Genomic DNA, 6,454 nt, shown 5'->3' with positions numbered 1-6,454 from the left:
CGGTGCAACCCGCATCGCTACTTGTTCCGGCTATGTTTGTGGGTCATTCCCTTTTACTGGCAAGTGGGTAATCTAATGTACTAAATCAGCTGTGATCGAAATCAGCTTCTCCAACCAAAGAAACCCATCATGTACCAGACATAGTAACTGCCGAATAACACAGATGGTGAGCATTGTGTGGTGATAGTGAGTTATCGACCTTAGATTGAGTAACCCCACCTTCTCCACACCTATTAACCACTTCTGTAGTAGTAATTTGTCTTCAGCCAATTTGGGGAACTTGTCACTATCTACAAGGTCCCAGTCTTTGAACTTGATACTCGAGACTCGGCCCAGCGACAGCCCATCGAACCTTATCTCATCCGGAAGAAGTGGGGTTTGGAGAGTATTCTTTGCAGCGTCCACGTCCTTTGGTAGCTTGACTGTGCCGATCCATGGGGGAATAAATGGGGGTCGTGATGGGATTTGGAAAGAACCCTCTTCATCCTCATCTTGTGCATCAATCTGATCGATCAAAGCTTGCAAATCTTCATCGTCCTCCTCAGGTTCGGTGGTGATTTCTTTGCCCTTTTCAACTCTTGATACCTTATTGAACCTTAGCAATTGTTTGACTGGCCCCATCGGCTGCTTATTTTTCTGAGACCGCGGTGTGTGTGGGGATTTTGGGACTTCGGGGACCATAGTGGCTTCATCTAGTGCCTCCTGGGTTGAGCATAGTTCTTCCACGAACCGTGCTTGGGTTCTCGCCATGGTACTCATGGAAACCTTGGCAGGCGAGTGTTTTCCAGTCGTTACTGGTTCCAATCTAAAGTATCCCAGTGTCGTCCAAAGGTTATTAGATGAACATGTAAATATGAGTGAATCCCTTCCCTCCACTACCAGCTTATTAACATCATTTAGACAACAAATATTTTCGTAGCTAGCTCGAAACTGTCTTCTTAATGGCCCGCTACCCGCTTCTCCCTGATGTAACTTGACTTCCTTGAATAGTGATGTTAACGGTCAATTCTCAATTTTTTCGCATGGAAACGTCGTCACCTGGGTGTCGCCGTGATGTTGTGGCCCACATGACTCTATAGAGAACCTATTTGTTGCATTGGCCTCCCACGCACTCATTTATAGTCCCGCGCCCTCTTTCAACTGCTTAGGGTGCTGGGACTGTGCTTCCTACAACTAGTTAGGTGGTCGCACCCATGGTGCGATTTCAAAACTTCCCTGCTAGCTCAGGATGCGAGCACCTTCCGAGTGTCTTTGTAGCTATTATTTCTTCGTTCGTCGTTGTGTGGGGTGTATCCTTCCATAGGTGTGGGCACAACCATGATAGCAAGGTTGTGGCATGTTTACATTCTCCGAGATACCCGACCTGGCCAGATTTCCTTTGGTGCAGACTCGTGCAACCTTTGTGGGCATCGCTACCTTTCATTTTGCTACTTCCTTCCCCAACTATCACACTTTTCTTCCGAAGCCGTGCCCATAGGTTCTCGATTTCGCAAGGCCCGCTATTACCCTGGGCTCCTGTCCGTTTACTACTTGACACTGTCAGTTGTGCCTCCTTTTTGGTATAGGCCCATTGAACCCGTGGCATCTACAGTTTCCTAGTGGGTCATTTTATGGAGTGAACGCTGAGTGAACTTCCCCATGTTCCCCTGCTGACTTTGTTGTGGGCTTTTGGTGAATGGGATTGCCCCCTAACCCTTGCACGTACTTGCTTATGATATCCATGCCACATTCGACGAATCTTTGGGCATGTGCTCCATTGATGGACAATCAGTGCACACAGTATCTCTGCAGGGTCATCCTGCAGCCTTTGTCTCAGAATCATCGTTTCACACTGGTCGACCGCCTGCGTGGAATCCTCATCCATTGGCTTGTCCCTTACTTCCATGGTTACACGGCATATCAATCCAACCATCATATTACAATTTAGTGTTGTTACCTCATGCAATCGGACCTGTGATCGCTCAATCCCTTCATCTGAGTCTGATGTGCAAGAACTATCCCGGTCCCATGAGATTCATCCGTCTGTGGTCGGATTCACTCGATCCTAATCCTTCACAGTGATCTAGTAAATACAATCTAGTTCATCATCTGATCTGGATTTAAACAGGAACGCAACAAATTACAGAGATAACCATATACACAAAGATGCAGCGGAAATAATACTTCATTTCATTAATGGAAAATACTGAAATATGCTTACAACCAGAAATGGAAATAAACCAGCTAGGGCGATGGTAGCTTATCTCTGAGAAGAGATGTGATGGCTACATGCCTCTGAATTGTGTTACAATGAGGCTCGAAGGCCTATTTATTGTTGAGAAACAATGGAAAACCCTTAACATTCACCCTAGGAGATGAAACGCCAAAATTGTGGGCCTTGTTTGGGGTAAATTGGTACATCAACTTCCCGGGGTCGTAACTTTGGCATATGATCTCCGTTTGACGCGTACAATAGCTCATTAGAAAGATCTATCCGAGCACTATCATTGTTGGAACGGGCAACATGGTCCATTCCATGGACCCATGTTGCCCCTGGATTCCCCAAAAGACATCGTTTAGGGCCTCAAAACGGCTCCGGAAGTTCAGGACCCGAAAAACTGCTAAAAATAGTAAGTTGTGCTATAATTAAGGAAACTGAAAATGCTGAGAAAGACAATGGTGGGGGTCCAGGTGGACTTGGCAGGTGGCCACCAATATCCACCTGGATCATTCCTCCCCCCTTAGGAAGCAATGGTCCCCATTGCATTGAGCTCCTCCATGAGATGAGGAAACTTCTGCTGAACTTGTTCCCTGGTGAGCCACTTGCCCTGCTGAAGGAGTTGGCCTACTTTGACAACTAGATATAGTTGGATATTCTGTTGGCGAGTGTTCTTGATCTGTGTGTCCATGATCCGATCAGTTGCAGCTTGTTCCATGCAATCCGAATTTAATTCTGTGGGTTTGAGCTGTTCTGCAATGTCGGATGTGTCTAGCAATGGTGGAAAGTATGGCCGAAGGCGGTCCACATTGAACACTGGGTGCAGGCCAAGGAATGGGGGAATGCTGAGCTCGAATGCATTGTCTCCCATCGCCTTAGTAATGGTGTAAGGACCATATCGGAGTGGTCTCAATTTCCGATAGGCTCCAGTAAGGCGTTCCTTTCGCAAATGCAACCAGACTTTGTCGCCCACCTGAAACTTATGTGGCACCCGGTGTTGATCATGTCGCTGCTTGTACTTGGCATTTGATTTCTCAAGAATGTCATGGACCTGCTGGCGAATATGTTGGATGCGCTCAATGAAGCTGGTGGCCTTATCTGTTTCGGACTGGACATGAGCTGAATTCATGTGAGTAGCTGCAAGTGGCATGGCCACATCAATGGGGCATAGTGGCTGGAATCCCAAACCCACCTGAAACGGGCTATGGCCAGTGGAGCTGTGAAGAGCTCGGTTGTAGCTGTGCTGAACATAGGGGAGGCTCTCGTCCCATGTGCATGGATGCTTTAAGTTATACATGCACAGAATGTGCACAATCATCCTATTGAAACTTCTGTTTGGCCATCAGTTTGAGGATGGAAGGCTGTGGACTTCGTGAGTTTGGTGTCCAGCATTGACCAGAGACTGGACCAAAATGTGCTGAGAAACCGACTATCCCGATTTGAGATGATAGACGGTGGGATCCCAAAGTGCACCCACACTCGTTCAAAGAAGAGTTTAGCAGTGGCTTCTGCTGTGATATTCTTCTTGCAGGCCATCATAATGGCCATCTTCGAGAACCTGTCGACGACCACAAAAACACAGTCATTTCCATGCTTAGTGGAAGGAAGGCCTGACATGTAATCCATGGAGATGGATTCCCAAGGTCGACTAGGGGTAGGCAACGGGGTATAGAGGCCGTGCTTCTTAATGGTCGGTTTGGCAATGGCACAGGCAGTACATGATCTGATGTACTTCCCAACATCCTGTCGAAGATTCGGCCAATAGAAGTAATTTTGCAGTACTGCCACTGTTTTCTCTACCCCGAAATGCCCAGCAGCCCGACTGCAGTGTGCTTCCCAAATCATCTTGGCACGCTCGCTTGAAGGAACACAAAGGTGACTGAGGTGGCATAATAGGGCATCCTGGAGGTGAAAATCTGCAACATGCCGACCCTCCAAGAGTGTCTGGTATGTGTGGCCGAATTCTGGGTTGCTTTTGTAGAGAAGTGGCCAATCAGAAGTCTCATGCCCACAAAAGTTGAGCACGGTGGTTAACGCTATGATCGGTGGTCGACTGAGGCAATCTGCAACATTATTGGTGCTACCCTTCTTATACTTGATATTCAAATGGAACTGTTGCAGGTATGTAGACCACTTCTGATGGCGATCATTCTGCAATTTCCCTTGGGTCTGTATGAACTGCAGGGGTCGGTGGTCTGTGTGGATGACCGTTTCCTTCCCGAAAATGTAATGCTTCCATTGTCGGCAGGCATGTACGATGGAATACATCTCTTTATCATACGTGGGGTACTTCCGGACTGTGTCTGAAAGTGTTTCACTGTGATATGCCATTGGATGCCCATGTTGAGTAAGGACTGCCCCAATAGCATAGTCAGAGGCATCTGTCTCGACCTCAAATGGTTGTTGTAAATCTGGCAATGCGAGCACTGGTGCCATGCAGAGGCGATCCTTCAACTCCATGAATGCCTTCTGTTGAGATTCAGACCAAAAGAACTTTGCTTTAGCCCCTCCCTTGGTGACTTGACTCAAGGGTCAAGAAATATGAGAAAACCCCAACACAAACCTGCGGTAGAAGTTGGCAAGACCTAGAAAGCTGCAGAGCTCTGTTAGAGTGGTTGGAGAGGGCCAATCCCGAATGACTTGGATCTTGGCTGGATCGACATGCACCCCCTGTTCATCAATGATGTATCCCAGGTACTGAACCTGGGTCATGCCAAAAGTGCATTTCTCCAAATTGGCACATAGCTTGTGTTGCCGCAGTGTTTGGAGAACCTGTCGGATGTGGTGGAGGTGCTCTTCCCAACTCTGGCTGAAGATCAGAATGTCATCCAAGTATACTACTACAAAGGAGTTGGTGAATGGCCACAAGATGTCATCCATTAGCCTCATAAAGGTTGCAGGAGCATTCGTCAATCCGAAAGGCATGACCAACCATTCGAAGAGGCCCTCCTTGGATTTGAAGGCAGTCTTCCACACATCAGAGGGTTCGATTGGTACCTGGTGATATCCTGACTTCAGATTGATCTTGCTGAAATATTTCGCCCCCTTTAGTTGGTCTAGGAGGTCATCAATCTGCGGGATCGGGTACCTATTACGGACAGTGATCTTGTTCAGCGCCTGATAGTCAATACAGAGTCTCCACGTCCCATCCTTCTTCTGTACCAACACGATCGGGCTCCCACAGGGCGATGAACTCGGACGGATGTGACCTTTCTGCAGGAGCTCCTGAATCTGCCTCTTGATTTCATTGTTCTCCAGAACGGAGCGCCGATAAATTGGTCCATTGGGTAGTGGCGCACCTGGGGTCAGATCGATGGAGTGCTTGACTTGACAGTGCAGAGGAACCCCTACCGGGGAGGTGAAGATGTCCTCGTACTCCTCCACAATCTTGTCCATCTGTAGTTGTTGTGCAGAGGGACCCCGTCTGGAGGCCGCGGCCACTGTCTTCTTCTTTCCTTGAGGGCGTATCATCAGGAAAACAAATTTCCTGGTTTTGGAAATGATCTTACTGCATTGTTTTGCAGTAATCAAAGAGATGGCGGCAGGTGGTGCTACCTCTGGTATCCTGAACAACTTATTTCCCAATGTAATAATAACAGCACGGGGCCTTGATTCATACACAGCATGTCGCTTCCACAAGTATGGTTGTCCTATTAATACATCACAAACTTCAGGGGGGGCAATGTCACACAATACCTCATCCGTGAAGGGCTTGATGTTGTATGGAAGGCGACACTGCTGGCTCATGCGAAGATCTCGTCCTTGGTGAAGCCACCCAATGGTGTATGGTTGTGGATGTGCTGTGGTCGGTAAGCCCAACCGCTTCACGACCTCTGCCGAAATGAGGTTCTTTTGACTCCCGCTATCAACAATGAACTGTATCGGGGAGCCCTTTACCACATCTGGGAGTGGAAGAGACGCTCCTCCTCCTCTGGATCTTCGGGTTCATTTTTCTGGATCTTTGCGGTAGCAACAGTGGCGCTGGGATCCGCATCAATGATCTGCTTCCCTTTTTCATACCCCTTATCGGGTTCTGACTCAGAGTCGGAACATGCATCTGATTCTGAGACCTTTAGCTCAGCCACCAGTGACTGCTTGGCCTGTCACTCACTTGTGTTGTGAGTGGAGCTCTTATGGAACTCGCACCATTTTCCAGTGTCCTTTCTCGGCTTCGCGACGTTGTTCTTTGCTTGCAGCTTCGGCTGGTTATCTTGGGCTGTCCCGCCTTGGATTTGTCCTTTGTTCTGTGGTTTAGGG

General features: G+C 48.1%; 1 pseudogene; it reads left to right on the top strand.

The window, feature by feature from the left end:
• The first annotated feature begins 748 nt into the window (after positions 1-748).
• The window catches only part of LOC149151609 (putative inactive purple acid phosphatase 27 pseudogene), a 65,988-nt pseudogene continuing 60,282 nt past the window's right edge, over positions 749-6,454 (top strand).

The sequence above is a fragment of the Pinus tabuliformis genome, chromosome 9 (assembly GCF_031772625.1).
Source record: "Pinus tabuliformis cultivar Carrire ecotype Pingquan chromosome 9, CPIR1, whole genome shotgun sequence".
Lineage (NCBI taxonomy): Eukaryota > Viridiplantae > Streptophyta > Pinopsida > Pinales > Pinaceae > Pinus > Pinus tabuliformis.
This window is presented reverse-complemented; position numbering and strand designations above follow the sequence as displayed.